This window comes from Ictidomys tridecemlineatus, chromosome 7 (assembly GCF_052094955.1).
Source record: "Ictidomys tridecemlineatus isolate mIctTri1 chromosome 7, mIctTri1.hap1, whole genome shotgun sequence".
NCBI classification, from domain to species: domain Eukaryota; kingdom Metazoa; phylum Chordata; class Mammalia; order Rodentia; family Sciuridae; genus Ictidomys; species Ictidomys tridecemlineatus.
In genome coordinates this window covers 106883685-106901455 of record NC_135483.1, presented here as the reverse complement: position 1 = coordinate 106901455, position 17771 = coordinate 106883685, and positions in this window count along the sequence as shown.

The window sequence follows — 17771 nt, the reverse complement described above, 5'->3', positions numbered from 1 at the left end:
TTTGTTTGCTCTTCTGTCCCTCCCTGACTCTGAGCTCCTTCAGGGTTCTGCACGGGTTGCTCCACAAATATTTAAAAACAGTTGCACTGAAATGAGCGATCTATTTATTTAGTTTCATCCACAGCACTCTTTTAAGACTGGAAGAAAAGAGACATATTGGCGCAGTAATTAAGGATGTCTAAGTCCGGACATAGACCTGATGATTTGGCCTGTTGGGGGATGTGTGACTGGTGAGCATGGACACATGGGCTAGACAGGCCTCTGTGGGTAGGGAGAGTGGAAGATGCAGACTTGGGGCTCGGAGACCTGGCCTGGGCTCAGATCCACCATCTATCATTCATACAATGTAGTAATTGTCCTCCTCCTCCTCCTCTTCCTCCTCCTCCTTCTCCTCCTCCTCCTCCTCCTCCTCCTCCTCCTCCTCCTCCCAGTAGTCTCTGATCTGACCACCTTCAGAACTTTTGTGAGTCCCAAGTAAGCCAACATAAATAAAACAGGAGGTTCTCCTTTGGCCTTTATTACTAGGGTCAAGCCCCCAGCAATATCCCTGATGGCAGAAAAGGTGGCTTATTATCAACTCAAAGTTTGAGTGCTACCAAGCACAGGTGTATGGAGCTCCATGAGGTCAGGCCAGTGCCTTACACGTCTGCCACTCTTTGGTGCTTGTCCCACGGCTGCGCAGGTTACAATGGGAATTAAAGAAACCTACATTGTCCCTTTACCTAACTGAACTCCATATGTGGAAAGCTGGATCTTTTTCTAAAAGAAACAGGAAAGCTTATTCATGAACATCTGGCTCCTTAAATAAATTTAAAATAGATTTTAATTTTCAAAAATTGATTTTTCAAGGACTACATTGAACTCATTTACATATTATATAAAAAATTGAAGTACATTATCCATCTTGGTCATCCCAGAGCCCTAAAGAGAATCTAATGTATATTCAAGGGCTCTTTTCCTTCTTTCACTGTGGAGCAAAGCCTTAAGGGGTGGGAGACAAAGGCTAATTGCTGTACCTCTTACAGCACTTTCAGAATCCCAGCATCATTTCCCCTTAGTCTTGGGAAGCTTTATAAACGGACCTGGTTATTGTTTGGATGTGAGATGTACCCTCAAAACTCCTGCTCATGCAGGCATATTCAGAGGTGAAATGATTAGATTGTGAGAGCTGCAACCTAACCAGGCCGTCCTAGATGGAAAGGACTGGGTGGTAACCATAGGCAGGGGTGTGTGGTTGGAGGAGGTGGTTGACTGTGGGCACGCTCTAGAAGAGTTGTTCTCCCTGAAGCTCCTTCCTCTGTCCCTCTCTCTGATTCCTCCACCCCCAATTCCTGACTCTGCCATGAGCTGAGAAGTTCTCCTCCATGGAGCCCTTCTCCCATGACGTTGTGCCTCACGTTGGGTCCAGCACAACAGAGTCAGCCATCTATGGACTGAGACCCCTGAAACTCAGAGTCCCCGATAAACTTATGCTCCTCGAAGTCATTCTCAGTTATTTTCGTCACAGTGGTGCAAAAACTGAAACAAAAATCGGTACTGAGAAGTGGGGTAGTTGCTGTGACTAAACCTGACCCTGTGGTTCAGAAGAGTTTGGAGCTTATGTGCCAGAGGCATTTGGGAAGTTTAGAGATGCAAGCTGGAGAAACTTTGGAATGTTGTAAGCAGAGATTCATGGGTGATTCTGTGGGGAGCTCAGAAGACTGAGATGCTGATAGGAACGCAGACTGGATTTAAGAGGTTTCCGAGAGGTGAGGATTTTATTGGGAATTGGACTAGAGGGCATTTACATTATGGTCTGGCAAAGAAATTCTCTGTATTTTCCCCATGTCCTAAAACTTTGTGCATGGCTAAACTTAAAGGAGGCTGGGTTAATTAGTCTGGTGGAGGAAATTTCAAGGAAATACAGCATTTAGTCAGTGGCATGGATATTGCAGGTAGCTTTTAGCCAGATTTACTGTGAGAAGAAAGATTTGATCAGAAAAGTGCATATAAGAATCCATTAACAAATACATGAAAAAATGTTCAACATTTCTAGCAATCAGAGAAATGCAAACCAAAACTAAGATTTCATCTCACTCCTGTCAAAATGGCAATTATCAAGAATACAAGCAGTAATAAATGTTGGCAAGGATGTGGAGAAAAAGGTACACTCACACATTGCTGGTGGGACTGCAAATTGGTGCAACCATTCTGGAAAGCAGTATGGAGATTACTCAGAAAACTTAGAATGGAACTACCATTTGACCCACTATCCCACTCCTTGGTTTATACCCAAAGGACTTAAAAACAGCATAGTATAGTAATGCAGCCACATCAATGTTTATAGCAGCTGTATTCACAATAGCTAAACTGAGAAACCAACCTAGATGGCCTTCAGTAGATGAGTGGATAAAGAAAATGTGGCACACATACACAGTGGAATATTACTTAGCCATAAAGAAGAATGAAATTATGGCATTTGCAGGTAAATGGATGGAGGTGGAGACTATCATGGTAAGTGAAATAAGCCAAATACCCCCAAATTAAAGGCCGAATGTTTTCTCTGCTAAGCAGTTGCTTATCCATAATGGAGGGGGGAAGAATGGAGGAACTTTGGATTGGGCAGAGGGGAGTGAGGGAAGTGGGTGTGGGGTGGGAAGTATGGGGGAATGGGATGAACATCATTACCCTCTATACATGTTTGATTACATGAGGTGTGACTCTGCACCATATAAAGCAAGAGGAATGAGAAGTTGTGCTCCATTTGTATACATTGTATCAAATGCATTCTTCTGTCTTGTATAATTAATTAGAACAAATTTTTTCAAAAGTGCATATAAAACTGGGGCTGAGAAAGACATACTTATTGAAGAGATTAGAGCGCCCCAAAAGATCTAAGCACTTTTAGCTTGTGAGCATTTCAGGATTTTGCAAGACCACACCTGTGAAAGGCTCTGGGGTCCAGAAGAGAAAATTCCTTTGAGAAGGGATCCTGGAGGCACCTTGCTTGCACACAGGTCCTAGGAAGTTGTTTTTACCATATGGAGTCATGTGGGCTCTCAAAAGCTGCTTCAATCATCATTCTAGGAGGCCCACCTTTTGCAAGAGCTTGCAGGAGACCTTTGTGTGTCATCCATGGGGTAGTGATTCTGCAGGGAAGTAAGTTTGAGTTAAGAGGAGGCTTCCATCAAAATTTCAAAGGAAGGCTTGGGAGGCCAGGTACAGAGTAGCAAGGTCAGTATCCCTGAGGGTGAAACAGTGAAGGTAGCACAAAAGCTGGAATGGTAGTTGGTAATGCTATCTATTTCATTTTGCATAGTTTATACATTCTTGGGCCCACTTGCTAAAATATTAACTAATTTTAACTAATTTGGGTTAACTAATTTGTTGCATTCTGGAGTCTGAGGATTTGTGTCTTTAATCAATTCCCAAAAAGTCCCATTCCCCATCCTTGAATATTCCTTCTTTTCAATTACCTCTTATCTATTTCTGAAATTCGAATTAGCTATATATTAAAGCTACTCATGGTCCCTTGCAATACCATATAAATTTTAGGATGAGCTGTGCCATTTATGCAAAAAAGACCACTGGGATTTTTAAAAAATTTCTACATACATGACAATAGTGGAATGCATTACAATCATAATTATCCTTTCACAACACCAGACCACTGGGATTTTGTCATATTTTTAAATTTTTTTTTTTGATTTTTACTTAGCTAAACATGGCACTACAATACTCTTGACATATCATACATTTGAATCAGATGGGGTATCATTTCTCATTTTTCTGAGAATACAGTTTGCAGAATCATATGGGTCATGCAGTCACATATATACACACAGTAATAATAGTGTCTGTTTCATTCTACTCTCCTTCCTATCTCCCCAACCCCTCCCCTCCCCTCCCACCATTTCTCTCTATTCCTTGGAAAGCTGGGAATGGAACCACCATTTGATCCAGCTATTCCTCTTCTTGGACTATACCCATAGGACCTAAAAACAGCATGCTACTGGGACATAGCCACATCAATGTTTATAGCAGCACAATTCACAATAGCTAAACTGTGCAACCAACCTAGATGCCCTTCAATGGACGAATGGATAAAAAATGTGGCATATATACACAATGAAATATTACTCAGCACTAAAAAATAATAAGATCATGGCATATGCAGGAAAATGGATGGCATTAGAGCAGATTATGCTAAGTGAAGTTAGCCAATTACAAAAAAACAAATCCCAAATATCTTTTCTGATATAAGGTGGGGTGACTCAAAATGGGGAAGAGAGGAACAGCATGGGAAAAAGATTACCTCTACATAGGGAAGGGGGGGAGGGAAAGGGAGGGAGAAAGGGAATTGTATAGATGGTGGAAGGAGACCTTCATTGTTATACAAAATACATGGGTGAAGATGTGAGGAAAAAAAAAGAATAGTGTTACCCTAGATTTGACATATTTTATTGAAGATTTTTGCATCAAAAGAATGTCAATCAGATGTTCTAGTCTGTAGCTTTTCTTTCTTGTATATCTTTAACATGGGTTTAAATTAACATATTGCTGACCTTATGGAATATGTTAGGAACTGTTTCCTGTGCTTTTATTTTCTGAAAAAGATTGTGGATAATTGTTTCCAGTTTTTCCTTAAATGTTCCCCCATGAAACCATTAGGTCTGCTGTCTTCTTATCTTGAAGGTTATTAATTGTTGACTTGGTTTGTTTACTTGATATTGGTTTATCATGTAGACAAACTGAATCAATAGCAAGGTTTTCTGTTTCTCTTTCTGTGAGGTTTTTTTTAGTTCATGTCTTTCAAGTCTGTTTAGTGTGGGTCAACTAATTTGTGGACATAGGGTTGTTCGTAGTGTTCCTTCATTATTCTTTTACTGTTTGTGGGACCAAGAGTGTTGTCCCATTATACATTTTTAAAAAATTTCCTTTGCCTTTTAATTCTTTTTTTTTTTTTTTTAGAATTCAACCTCCCCTCTACATTTTTGATATTAGCAACTCGTGTCTTCTTCATATTCTTTTTGATAAGCCTGGCTATTGGGTGATCAATTCTATTGATCTCTTCAAAGAATCACTGGTAAGTCTGGGGCCCAGGTATAAAACTTCTACCTGAAAATGACCACATGTTTTGTCTCACAACATACTAACCAGAAACAGTCATATGACTCCAAACACCAGAAAAGAGAAGGAAGTGTACTTCTTCTATTCCGCAAACAGCTTGCAAATAGTACCGATCACTACCACACTCACTATGGCATTTTATTTATTTATTTATTTATTTATTTATTTATTTTAAGTTTTATTTGTCCTTTTTAGTCATACATGACAGGAGAATGGCTTCTGACACATCATACAGACATGGAGTGTAACTTCCCATTTTTGTGGTTGTGCATGATGTGGAGTTACTCTGGTCGTGTATTCATATGTGAACCTAGGAAAGTGATGTCCGATTCATCCCACTAGAGCATTTCAGGTTAACTATACACTTATCTAAAAGTTGTGAAGTTAATATTCCACCACCATCTGGCCTTTACTGTTTCCTAGGTAATACGGCTATCAGTGTAATTATCATTTCTTTGTAGACAGCTTCCATTTTCTCTTGCTTCTTTTGTGATCTTTCTCTCTTTAGAATTCTGAGGTTTCTCATTCATGTTTTTCTCTGGCATTTTTTTCTTCTGTTTTTATTCTTCTTGAGATCTGTCACATTCTTGATTCTGAGGATTCGTGTCTTTAATCAATTCCCCCCCCCAAAAAAAAAATCCCATTCCCCATTCTTGAATATTGCTTCTTTTCAATGACCTCTTATCTACTACTGAAATTTGAATTAGCTATTTATTAAAGTTACTCACGGTTCCTTGCAATGCCATATAAATTTTAGGATGAGCTGTGCCATTTATGCAAAAAAGACCATTGGGATTTTGACAGAAATTTCATTGAATCTTTAAATCGATTTGGAGTTTATTGCTATCTTAAAAATAGTAAATCTTGCATTCCATGAACAGATGTTTTCACACTCAGTTAAATCTTATTTAAACATTTTTTTTCGTGGTTTTCAGTGGAAATTTAATCTCCTTGGTTAAATTGGTTCCCATGTATTTCGTATTTTGGATGCTATTATAAATGTGATTTGTCTTCTCCATGTTTTTTAAAATTTTTTCCCATTGGTGGTCCATGGACACACAATTGATTTTTGTGCATTGATCTCATACTCTACAACATTGCTGAATTTGTTGATTAGATCTACTAGTAGCTGTTGTTATGGATTCTTTGAACTTATTTTAAATATAGAATCTTGTCATTTGCAAATACAATAGTTACACTTCTTCCTTTCCAACTTGAGTGCTTTTTAGTTCCTGTTTTTCCCCTTCTGCTCTGGCTAGGACTTCAGTGTCATGTTCTATATGACAGTGGCCCTTCTTGTCTTGTTCCCGATCTTGGGGCAGAAGCTTTCAGTCTTTCAGCATTGAATCTGATGTCAGCTATGATATCTTCGTAAGTGTCCATTTCATGTTGAGGAAATTTTCTTCTACTCCTAGTTTTTGGAATGTTTTTTTTTTAATCACGAAAATCTAAATTTTATTAAATAATTTTTTTTGTGTTATAGGCATAATCATGTGTTGTTATTCCTAATTCTATTAATGTAGTATATTACATTGATTATTTTTTATGTTGAGTAATAAAACATTAAAATCTATTTAACCAGTGCATTAGAGAAATGAAATGAGATAATTTCAATAATATTTCTAATGTAGGGCTTGAACAACAAAAGTTCAATTTGAAATGATCTTAAGAATAGGACAATCATTAATTGAATCATTAATTCAATTTCTTTTACTCCCTCCCATTTTAAAGCCTTTGGATCTTGTAACAATTAACTTTTTTTTCCCACAAAAAGCTTTACTTAACATAGAACTTTGTGAATGTTTATTAATTACAAAATGACTTCTGTGTTATGCAAAGCAATAACCTACAGCACAATTACCTTAAAAGCTTGTGGTGCATTCATCAATAATAGTGGAGGAAAATTAGCATCAAACACTCATTTTTAATCATTAAGTAATATTAAACTATGTGAAAACAATAATATACATGCAGTCATGTGTCAATTAACGATAAGGATGCATTTGGAGAAATGCACCAGTAGGAATGTTGTCATTGCCTGAACATCATAAAATATGCTTGCACAAATCTAAATGTAATCGTTTCATATGGCCTCTTGGTACAATCAAGAGACATGGTAAACTTGAGATGTATGAGCCTGCCACCAGCATAACTGGGCAGACTGTTTATGGTGAACATCTTTCTTATGAGTCAAAGTGGACTCTACAACAATGATTGAACATATTATAGAAAACACATAAACCATTAACAGTAATTATCATTGCCAACTATTATGTGCTGTACATAATTATGTGTGCAATACTTTTTATGACTGGTATCTCAGTAGGTGGGTTTATGCCAGAATCACCACAAACCTGTGAGTAATGCCTTGTGCTACAATGCTCTTCCTAGTGGATAGGAATTGATCGGCTCCCTTATGATCTTACGGAACCACCTATCCTGTTTGTAGCCCATCATTGACTAAAACGTCATTATGCAGACATTTCTGTATTTTCATAGGAGTTGCAATCCTGTTATTGTTTGAAAGTAAGCTTTCCTGCAGTTTCTTTAGCTCTTCCATATCTGTGAAAGTCACAGAGCTCTTGGCGGGCAGCAGGCCTTGGTAACCCACACCTTGCTCTTCTTTATCCACCTTTCTGACCTATGATGCACAAGGATCCTAAAACAACAATAGCAACGACAAAAACCAAACCAAAATATTCTCATATAAGTCTCACACATGTCATGTGTATCAAGTCTTTTGATTTCATTAACGACCAGAAAAAGCCTCGAGCACTTTTTAAAAGCCATCTGCTAGAAGGTAACGCCAACACCCTGTTGGCATCTGTCTTCTACAGATGCCGGTGGTTGCCACAGGTGCTGCATGCAAGAAAATGATTTTAAATAAAAATTTATTCATTTTAGGGCGGAAGTGCTGACTGCAGCAAGAAGTGGTCCTCTGGGGAGAGGTCCCAGGCAGCACTGAGGATAACAGCTCCTAAGGAGGTGGAGGTGTGCAGGCAGGGGTACTGCAGAAGCCAAAGTCCCAGTGTGTTTCTCCTTGTTTCCATTATGCCCCACTCCCTGGCCCAGACTCTTCCAGAGCGGTACAGGAGGCCGGGTGCTCCATACTGTCCTGATACCACCTTCACTCCTCTTAGGACAATCTCTGAGCTGAATCCTTTGTGTTAAGCTCTGTGGTTTGTGAATCTTTTGTTGAATGATTTCAGTTTAACTTCAGTAAAGTTTTGTCCTAACTTCTATGTCAGAGTCAAGTTGTCCTGTTTTTAAGATCATTTTATCTGTCTAATCAACATGGTCAGCAACACTGACTCATGGCCAAGCAGGAGTCATTTTCTCTGTTCTTCTCGGCTTCTGTGCTGACCTGGACAGAGGTGGGTGGCTGATCTCACCAACCTGACCAGCTCACCCACCTTTGGGATGTCCCTCACCTCCCCGATGGGTCTCCTTCCACCACGCTTTAGCTCATGAACCTCTGCGTGTGTGTTCTCATTACAGTTGGCCTTGCCCTGCTCTAATATTTTCTGTCTTGGCGAGTAATCCTTACTTGACTCAGGAAGATTATTTTAAGAGTTATTTATCATCTGGGTGTCTGGTTACCGTTGCAGTTTCTGATCTTGTTGAGTAAGCAAAATGTAGGATAATAATCTTATAATGGCTGACCAAAAAATGCAATGCCTCCTCAGGGTTCCCACAGAGCTATGAGGACCTTGGCTCCATCCCCAGCCCTCTCTCTTCGAGGCTAACTGTAGTTGCCTATCACACACTGTCCTCTTCCCACCCCATCCCAGTATCTCCAGAACAGTCTCGGGTTCCCTTCTGCTTCATTTCCCCCTATTTCTAATCTGCTCTCCTACCAAGTATACATGCTTGGGCATTAACCTTACCACCTTGGCTCAATGTTTCTCTAGCTATTGCCCCCATCCCTCGTGAGCAACCAGTTTCTTGGAAACTTCTTATTCTCCCATCTTCATTTCTTTATTTCTCCATTTTGCTCAGCCCACTGAGTTTGGCTCCTACACATCACCAGTACTCTAGGACTTCAGGTGCTAGAATTACAATTAGTTACCAGGTGCAATGGATACTTGCAGAACACCTTTTTCCTTCTGCAGCATTGGGCAGGATGGACCACCCCTTCTGTGAGAGCTGCTTTCTGGGTATCCTCTTGCACCTGCCACAGTCCTAGCACTGCCTTGAGGTCTGGCTTGCCTTTTTCTTTGGGCACCTGAAAGGCTGATCTTTCCCAGCTTCCTGTTCTTGGTGTGATCCTGTGCTTAGACATGGGCAGCGAGTTGTATCCTGTTGGGGCTGGAACACTTAACTGCTGCCCTGCAGCCTTCCAGAGACTTCTTCTCCTTGCGGGCCTTGTAGTTGCCCTGATCACATAGCTCCCCACTTGACGGTGATGATGGAATTTCCCTGCTAACCTGCAGTGGACTTACAGTTTAAACAACCAAATAAAACTTCATTGTTTTCAGTCCAGAGATACCTTAGCTCAATCCAGCTTACACCAACTCCTCTTCCTTGGGCTTAAATAAATAAATAAATAAATAAATGCACGAATGCATAGAGATATCACCTCATTCCCAGTCGGAATGTCTATTCTCAAAAAGTCAAAAGTCAAAAGATATCAAGTGTTGTCAAAGATATAGAGCAAAGGAGACCATCGTGCATGGTTGGTCGGAATATAAGTAAGTACAGCTACTAAACAATAGGAGATTTCGTCAGAAAATTAAAAATACTGCTGCGATAGGATCTGGCCATCACACCATTGGGTAAAAAAGGAAATGAAGTCAGTGTGTTGAAGAGACCTCTGTAGTCCTAGGTATCGCTGCATTATTCACGATTGCCAAGATGTGGAATTGGCTTAGACATCCTAAGAGTCCATCAATAGAGAAACTGAGGAATGAACTGTGGCACATAGACACAGTGGAACATGATTCAGTCATAAGAATGGATCAAATCTTGTCCCTGGAGACGGCATGAGTGAGCCTGGAGGATTGAATGCAATGAGTAGGCCCTGAAAGATCAATATCCCATGATCTCACTCAGGGGGAACCTGAAAAAGTTATTCTCTTAGAAAACGAGATTGAAAGAGTGACGACCAGAGGCTGGGGCTCTTAGTGGCCTTTGAGGATGGAGTGAGGTTGGCCAGTGGCGCAGTGCGTGGTTACACAGGAGGGATAAGTTTCTCTTTCCTGGTGGGCAAATGTAGTTAACAATAATATGTAGTCTTTATCAAAAGAGACAGAAGACAGGATTTTGAATGTTTCCACAACAAAGAAATGATAAGTGTTTAAAGTGAAGAATATGTTAATTATCCTGATTTGGTCACCACAAAATGTATCATGTATTGAAACATCACACCATACCCAGAAATATATATATATATATATATATGATTACAATGTCAGTAAAAATGAAAAATAAATCTAAAATAATTAAAAAATGGATAATGAATTGAAGGTTATTTAGCAAACATTTATTGAGCTTCTATGCTGTGTTGGGGCTTGATAAATGAGATTGTTATGCTCAGGGAGTTTATGTCCTAGAAGGAGGACAGATTGTTAATAACTGAAGAACATGTGAACAGGATGATTGCATATGGTGTCAGGATGGAAATGAACAGGTGATGGGGGAGCACAAAATGGGATAGGAATGGCTCTAGACTGAGTGGCCACAGAGGGCCTCGAGGGAGGTGACGAGCTGTGTTGTAATTAGAGGGAATCCCAAGGATGTTTGGAAAACTGAAGGGAGGACAATATGGGAAAAAAAGGGAATTTTTTGTGGTTGTATTATTAAGGGTGAGGGACATGGGGAGAAAGCAGATACCTCATAGCAGCTAAAAGAAGCAAGATTTAGGGAGAGGGGAATATTGGCCTCCATGGCAAATACAGTGTATTGTGTTGCCAAAGCCAGCCCACTCAGCAGGTCCAACGTGTTAAATGCTTTATTGACATAAGAATTTCAACTCAGAATGGGCTTATTGGGGTGTAACCTCATCTAAAGTCCCAGAGCATGTGTATCTGGAAGAACTTGGTTTTCTACCACTGATCAACATTTTCACCTGTCATCAGAAAAGGGAATTGGCAGTGAACATATCCTTTAGGATATTGGGAGCAGAATGTGGTTTCCAATGCTCATGTGCACATTATATTTCTTTAGAGAGGCATGTTTGAGAAGCAAAGCAAAATGTTCTAAGAGATAAAACTGTTTCAGGTCAAGTAATGATTAGCCCACAGAAGATGGGATTAAGAGGTAAAAATATATTCTGCAAAACAGAACAGTGCATAGCCGGTATCCCAGTGAAATGGCCACTGGGTTGCACTGTGAAGGAGAAGCACTCTAAAAAAAAAAAAAAAAAAACCAAAAACAAAAAAAAAACAAAGACAATATACATCATGAGTTTATCCCTGTGGTCAGGACCAGGGTTTCCTTTATCTTTCCCTCTCCCTTTCATCTTTCCAATATGTAAGGAGTGTCTTCACTTGGTCCACTGATACCACTGGATCCAAGTATGTGTATCCATCTCAGAGCTACACCTGAGCAGAACTTGACAACACCTGTCCAAGGCATGACCCTGGGTCACACCTGGTATTCTGCCTGGTTCTCACAGGTTCTTCTTCATTAGTTTTTAGAATATGTTACATTTGACTGATCTCTCTCTTAAGCCAAATCTTCTTAGGTAAAAGTACTGATTCTTTTTCAGAAAGATATTTAATGATTATTTAAGTAAGCACCATATTCCTGAGCATCAGCAAGGACTGAGAAACCATTCCTTACTTTGCATATGAGGCCCAACATATTGAGACTTGGTGATCAGATGTGAGAGACAACCTGACCACCTCCAGTCTGTCCTGTGTCCCTGCCTGGGCTCTCCTAGGCTTCCACAGATTTTCTCCTGGGTATTCCCTGGCACCCAATTTCTCTTCCTGCTCCCCAGAACTGACTGTCAAGACTTTTCGTGGGCAAACATTTTCAGAAGCATTGACAGAAAGAGAGAGAGAGAGAGAGACAGACAGACAGACAGACACACAGACACTTCTTTCTGTTTAACTGTTTGATTGCAGAAAAAGAAACTCAGTTGGTATTGTAATAATTCTAAGAAATGGTTTCCTTTTTTATAGGACTTCTCCACACCTTGGACTCTCCTAAGCAGCGTTTCTTAACATGTGTATGAAAAAGCAAATTTCTGAAGGAATAGTTCTGGGCGCTTTTCCTCCATGGGAAGCTCTCTAGGAAAAACAGTGCTGAATTTTCCAGACCTGGGTTTGTATTGGCCCCATACTCAGAAGCTCGGTGGTGCTGGGTAAGTTGTAAATTGCTTCAAGGTTCAATTCCTTATCCAAAAATGTTAGTAATCCTTACCTCATATTAAACGAGAAAACACAAATTATTTTTGATGAGAAAACTGGCACATATGAAACACAATAATCTCCTTTACCAGGTGATGTTAGTATTAATACTTGTTCATTACTCACAACTTTGTTGAGTACCCACTATGAAGATGCAGGACTCTGGAGCTTGTGGACTCAGTGTTCATGAGCCAGGTGACCTGCTCACAATGCTTGCTTCCATATTTAAGCCTCTGATAGATGGATCATGTTGGGAGTAGGGGACTCAACAGGAAAAAGTGAGACAATGTGTAAATTGGATTATTTTTATTATTTCAAGATAAAACTTCCTTTGTAACTGCTGGATTTTATTTGTGCATATTTTATTTCTAAGAGTGGTTGGTTGTTTTGTGTGCTCTTTTCTTTAGTTATAGATCAGGAATGGGCTCATACCTTTTTTTAATACTTGACTTGGCTTTATTTTGTTATTATTTCTGTTATTACTTTTATCTACATTCTTGCACTAAAAGTTTATCATTTATTTCCAGTCAGTCTCACCTCTAATGATACTTTCATGGTTATGAATATTCCTCTGAAAGATTCTTTGCTCATACCTGTAGGTTTTGTTATGTAATATCATCACTTATTCCTCTAAGTAGCTTTAAATTTCAGTTTTAATTTATTTTTTTTTAAAAATTATTTTTTATTTATTTTTAGTTTTAGGTGGGTACAATATTTTTATTTTATTTTTATGTGGTGCTGAGGATCGAATCCAGTGCCTCACTCATGCCAGGTGAGTGTGCTACCACTTGAACCATATCCCCAGACCTTAATTTCTTTTTATCCTAAGATTTATTGATTGATTTTTAAAATTTGTTTTGAGTTAATAGATACTTTTTGCTTATTATTTTATGGTCACTATTGATTTTTACTGCATTATAGAAAATAATTGCAGATTTCTACTTTAGGGGATTATTTGGCATTTTCTTTGTGACTTTCCATATGGTCAGCTTTTGAGATGATATGAAAATGCTATGTGTTCATTATTTACATGGAGCAAAATTTTATGTGCACACCTAAACACATATGATTTAGAAGTCAATATTTATTGATTTGGTGATGTACTGGCCCTGGGATAAGAAAGAAGAGAGGAAATTTACAGATAACTTCAAGTTCTGATTGTGTAACTGACTGATGGAGATTCCACAGAGAAAGACTTTTCTGGTGAGAGTCAAATGACGGGGCTCAGCCAGATGAGTTAATTTTGCCACAGTTTTGTTGTACCCAAGAGGAGTAGCCAAAGTAGGGGAGGATGGCTGGTTAACTGATCTAAAAGCTATAATCAGCATTAGGCACAAAAATGACACTTTATCATGTAGATGACATCTGTGGCCATGGTTGAATAGGGAGAAAAGAAGGTAAGAGGTAAGAGGGGCACTGAAGGACATGTAGTCAGAGGTGGCCAAGGAGCATCGTGGGAAGCAGGAGGCATGGGGAGAGAGCTCCAGGGGACTGTCCTCACAGAAGCCAGGCAGAGAAGAGTCTGTTTCCAGAAGAACAAGACCTGGATGAAAGTTAGCTGCATTTTTTGGTGCTTTTTGGGGTCCCATTTTGATTGAATTAAAGGGAAATGATATTGCTTTATTGCTGCTTCCTTTTTCATTGCTGAAATTCTTCTTCTATAATTCCAAACATCTTTTCCACAAAATAAAGAGTTTTTCTTTCTTTTCTTTTTTTTTTTTTTTTGTTTGAGTGAACTGCCTGGGGGATACTTTTTCACTAAATTCATTAGTAGATGAAGTGGGTGCTGAAAATTTAAAGTTATGCTCTAATGAAAAATTTTATGGTTGTTGGGGAAGCAACATCGACACAAGATTTCAGAATTATTCTGCCATGCAGTGATGTTAGCATTCACCATGTACCTTTAAGCATGGTCTGTACCATGCCTGTTAATCACTGTTAACAGCAGCGTGTGTCTGAGATCCGGGCAGGAAGCTCTGTGGTGAGGATGACAGCCGCTCACCAGAGTTAACCAAGATGAAGTGGTGGTAGACACTCCATTTAAAGTTTCACTTAGCATTTTTAATTCACCTCACCTTGGGTGGCAAACGCAGTTTGCATAATTCATGAGAAGGGTTATGGTGGGAGAAAAAAAAACACAGCAGAAGGAGAGAAGCACAGGCAAATTGATTTTCTTTTAGAAAATGCAAAAACAGCTGGTGGAAGGAACTGCCAAACATAAAATCACAGTTTTTTTTAATGTCAGAGCTTAAAAGGACCCCAGAGAGCCATCATTTGCCTCATTTCTCTCATTACACCCCTGGGAAGAACCAAAGGGTCCAAGGTCACCCAGTGTCCTTGAGAACATCACCACCTGAGAGTCAGGGTTGTCACTTCTAGGCCACCATAGCGTCTGCTCTGAAGCCCACGTGGCAAATACTTCTGCTGCTCATCATTTGACCTATTTCCTCCATGGAGACTGTTTTTCCCCCTCTGTTGACCTGTCATTAAGTGCTCTGTGCTCACTTGCTGCCCTCTGTGCCCCTTTGAGCAGGGGACATCCCCAGGCGTCAGCCAGATTTCCCAATGTCTGCAGATCTGTCTAAACTAATAAGTCAGGTGCCCAGCTTAAAAACCAGGCCCCCCTGAAAGAACCTGGCAAGACTCCACTATTTGACTTGTACTAGGCTTACAAGAGAAGCTAGTGCCTTTGTTGGGCTTCAGAAAATGAGTGCCCCAAATCGACCACTTTGGACTCTGAACTGGGAGCACCCGGGGAGCAGCAATGCAAGGAAGGGCTTTCCCTAATGTTCCCTTATCTACTTGAAGACCAGATCTGCCAAAGAGGATCACAATTGACTTCAGTCCTCCTGCTGAAATTTCGTTACCCAGGCAAGATTAAACTCACATCACAGAGGAAGAGACTGAAAAGGAAGCATCAGACCTAGCACACAGAGGAAGTCTGTTCTAGGGCATTTTCTGTTCTCTGGGCTCATTCATCTTCCCTAAAAAAACATTTACTCAGCCACTTTTTTATCCTCCATGGAGAGGGTATTCAAGCCTCAACCATCTGGCCCTGCTTTGAGTTTCATATTCGGTATCGCTCCTGGTGCACGTGGGCATGCTTAAAATTTGCATGTCTTTTCTCTTGTTAATCTATTGTCAGTTTATTTCAGCAGACTCAATTATCCAACTTTCAGAGATAAAGTTTGACCTCCCCATACTCTCCTTATGGAGGTGCCTGTGTATGTTCAGGATGAGACACTGCAGGCTTGGATGCTGCCCAGGCCCACAGGATGGGCCAGTATACATCAGCACACGCCTGTGCCCTGCACAAACCTTCAGAGCATAAAATATTGTTCCTACTTCCCTCTACCTTCCAAATCTTATGCAAGTTGTGTTCTATAGCCAGTGGTTACCTGGAACCATACAGGGACAAGGACTGGAAAGTGAAGTTCTAGTGTTCTTTCACAAGGCATGGTGCAAACTGCCACAGGAATGCAAAGAGAAAGCAGTATTTTGAGAACATAGTGAATTTATTCCTTGATATGTTGATATGTTGAAACTGAGGTATCTTCTAAAAAGAACCCCTGTAGACAAAAGACAGTTCTAGAATATAGGAAATATCTGTATATAAAGTGGTTATTTCAGAGAAGAAGAACATTTGAAAAACTCTGGTAGGGAAGAGTCTAAACTGGGTGTGGGGGTGCATGCCTGTAATCCCAGTGCTTTGCCAGAATCCTTATTTTTACCTTGTAGTACATAAATGTGCTTAGGTAGGAGGCTTGCTAGTTTAAGACCAACCTGGGCAACTTAGCAAGATGCTGTCTCAAAAATTAAAGATGAGTAAATAAATAAATAAAAGGGCTGGAGATATAGCTCAGTGATAGAGCTCCCTGATTTCAATCCTCACTACTGCCCCCCTAAATAAATAAATAAAGGAAGAAGAAGAAGAAGAAGAAGAAGAAGAAGAAGAAGAAGAAGAAGAAGAAGAAGAAGAAGAAGAAGAAGAAGAAAGACTTTGAGTCTATAAGGCAGTAACCTGGGGAAAGGCAAATAATTTGCAGGTAAAGGCTAGTCAGTCAGTAAAACTTGTCAATTTAGATTCCTCTGTTATGGTATCATTTCCAAACCCATAAGGGTCTACAGTAGTTAACATTTGTTTCCCTGGTAGAGAGGAGAGACAGGATGCCTTTTATCTTTGAAAAATCTATGTCCTGCTTTATGTAAACAGATGGAGGGCTGAGTACTTTCCAGCATTTGCTTCTTATTTGCCTTCAGGCAATAATCCTCATGCAAAAGAGGCATATTTTGTGGTGGCATATTCTGGTCTGCATGGCACTGAGTTGGGTGGCCGCCTCTCTGCCCTGGATCTGCTTCTATCTCCTCATTGAGTAACTTGCCTCATGGAGCAGCCACTGCAGGGGACATGCCAATCCTGTGATAGGGAAGAGCAAGAAGGTAAGAGGCAATTGTTTTTTGAAGCGTTAACCTGGATGTGGAGCAGATAGCTTGTACTTCCGCTGCATTTGCTGAGAAAGTCTCATGAATGTGCTCATATACCAGCGGGGTAGGGGTTTTCCCCTCCTACCCAGGGCAACAATTATATACTCTCTCAAAGAGCCCAACTGGGGACAAAAATGTCCTGACTAGGTATAGAGGAAAAGACAAGCGAGACCAGAAAAAAAAATCCACAGAAAAGCAGTTTGCTTAAGTTAAGGGTAGGTAGGTAGCCACCTCATTAGAAGGCAGGTAGGGTAGGGGTATTGGTGGAGGCACCAGGCACATTTCATGGTGAGTGAGAGGCTGCTGGGAGAGCAGCACAGACCTGAGTACTGGGTCCCAGTGCAAATGTCATATGCTGTAAAATGTGGCCTTAATGCACTAGCCTTAGTCCTGGAAAGAAATCTCCCTAGGCATTAAGTGTGATTTCTTAACTGAATATGAGTTGTAAATAATTGATTTCTCCCTCAGGCTGTAATTTCCAAAAGAACTCTTTCATTTTCTTATTAATGTGTAGTTTAGATGAGGAGGAAGTAAATTAAGATGCGGACTTATTCAGAGACAGTTTTGACCGCTGCTAACAAAGAACCACAAACATTCACAGCACAGATCATACACCGGATCCCAGGTCATGCAACAAAGACTTAAAATTTAAAAAAGCTGTTCCCATCAAAAGCAGGCCTGACAATAACATGTGGCCCAGCATGAAGGAAGGTTTGTGTAGAGTAAGGAGAGAAAGGGTCTAAATCTAGTAGGCTGCCCCCTGGCCACAAGTTGTGGCTGAGGGAGGAGAACCTTCCTATCTCAGAGATCAAAGTTTGTTTG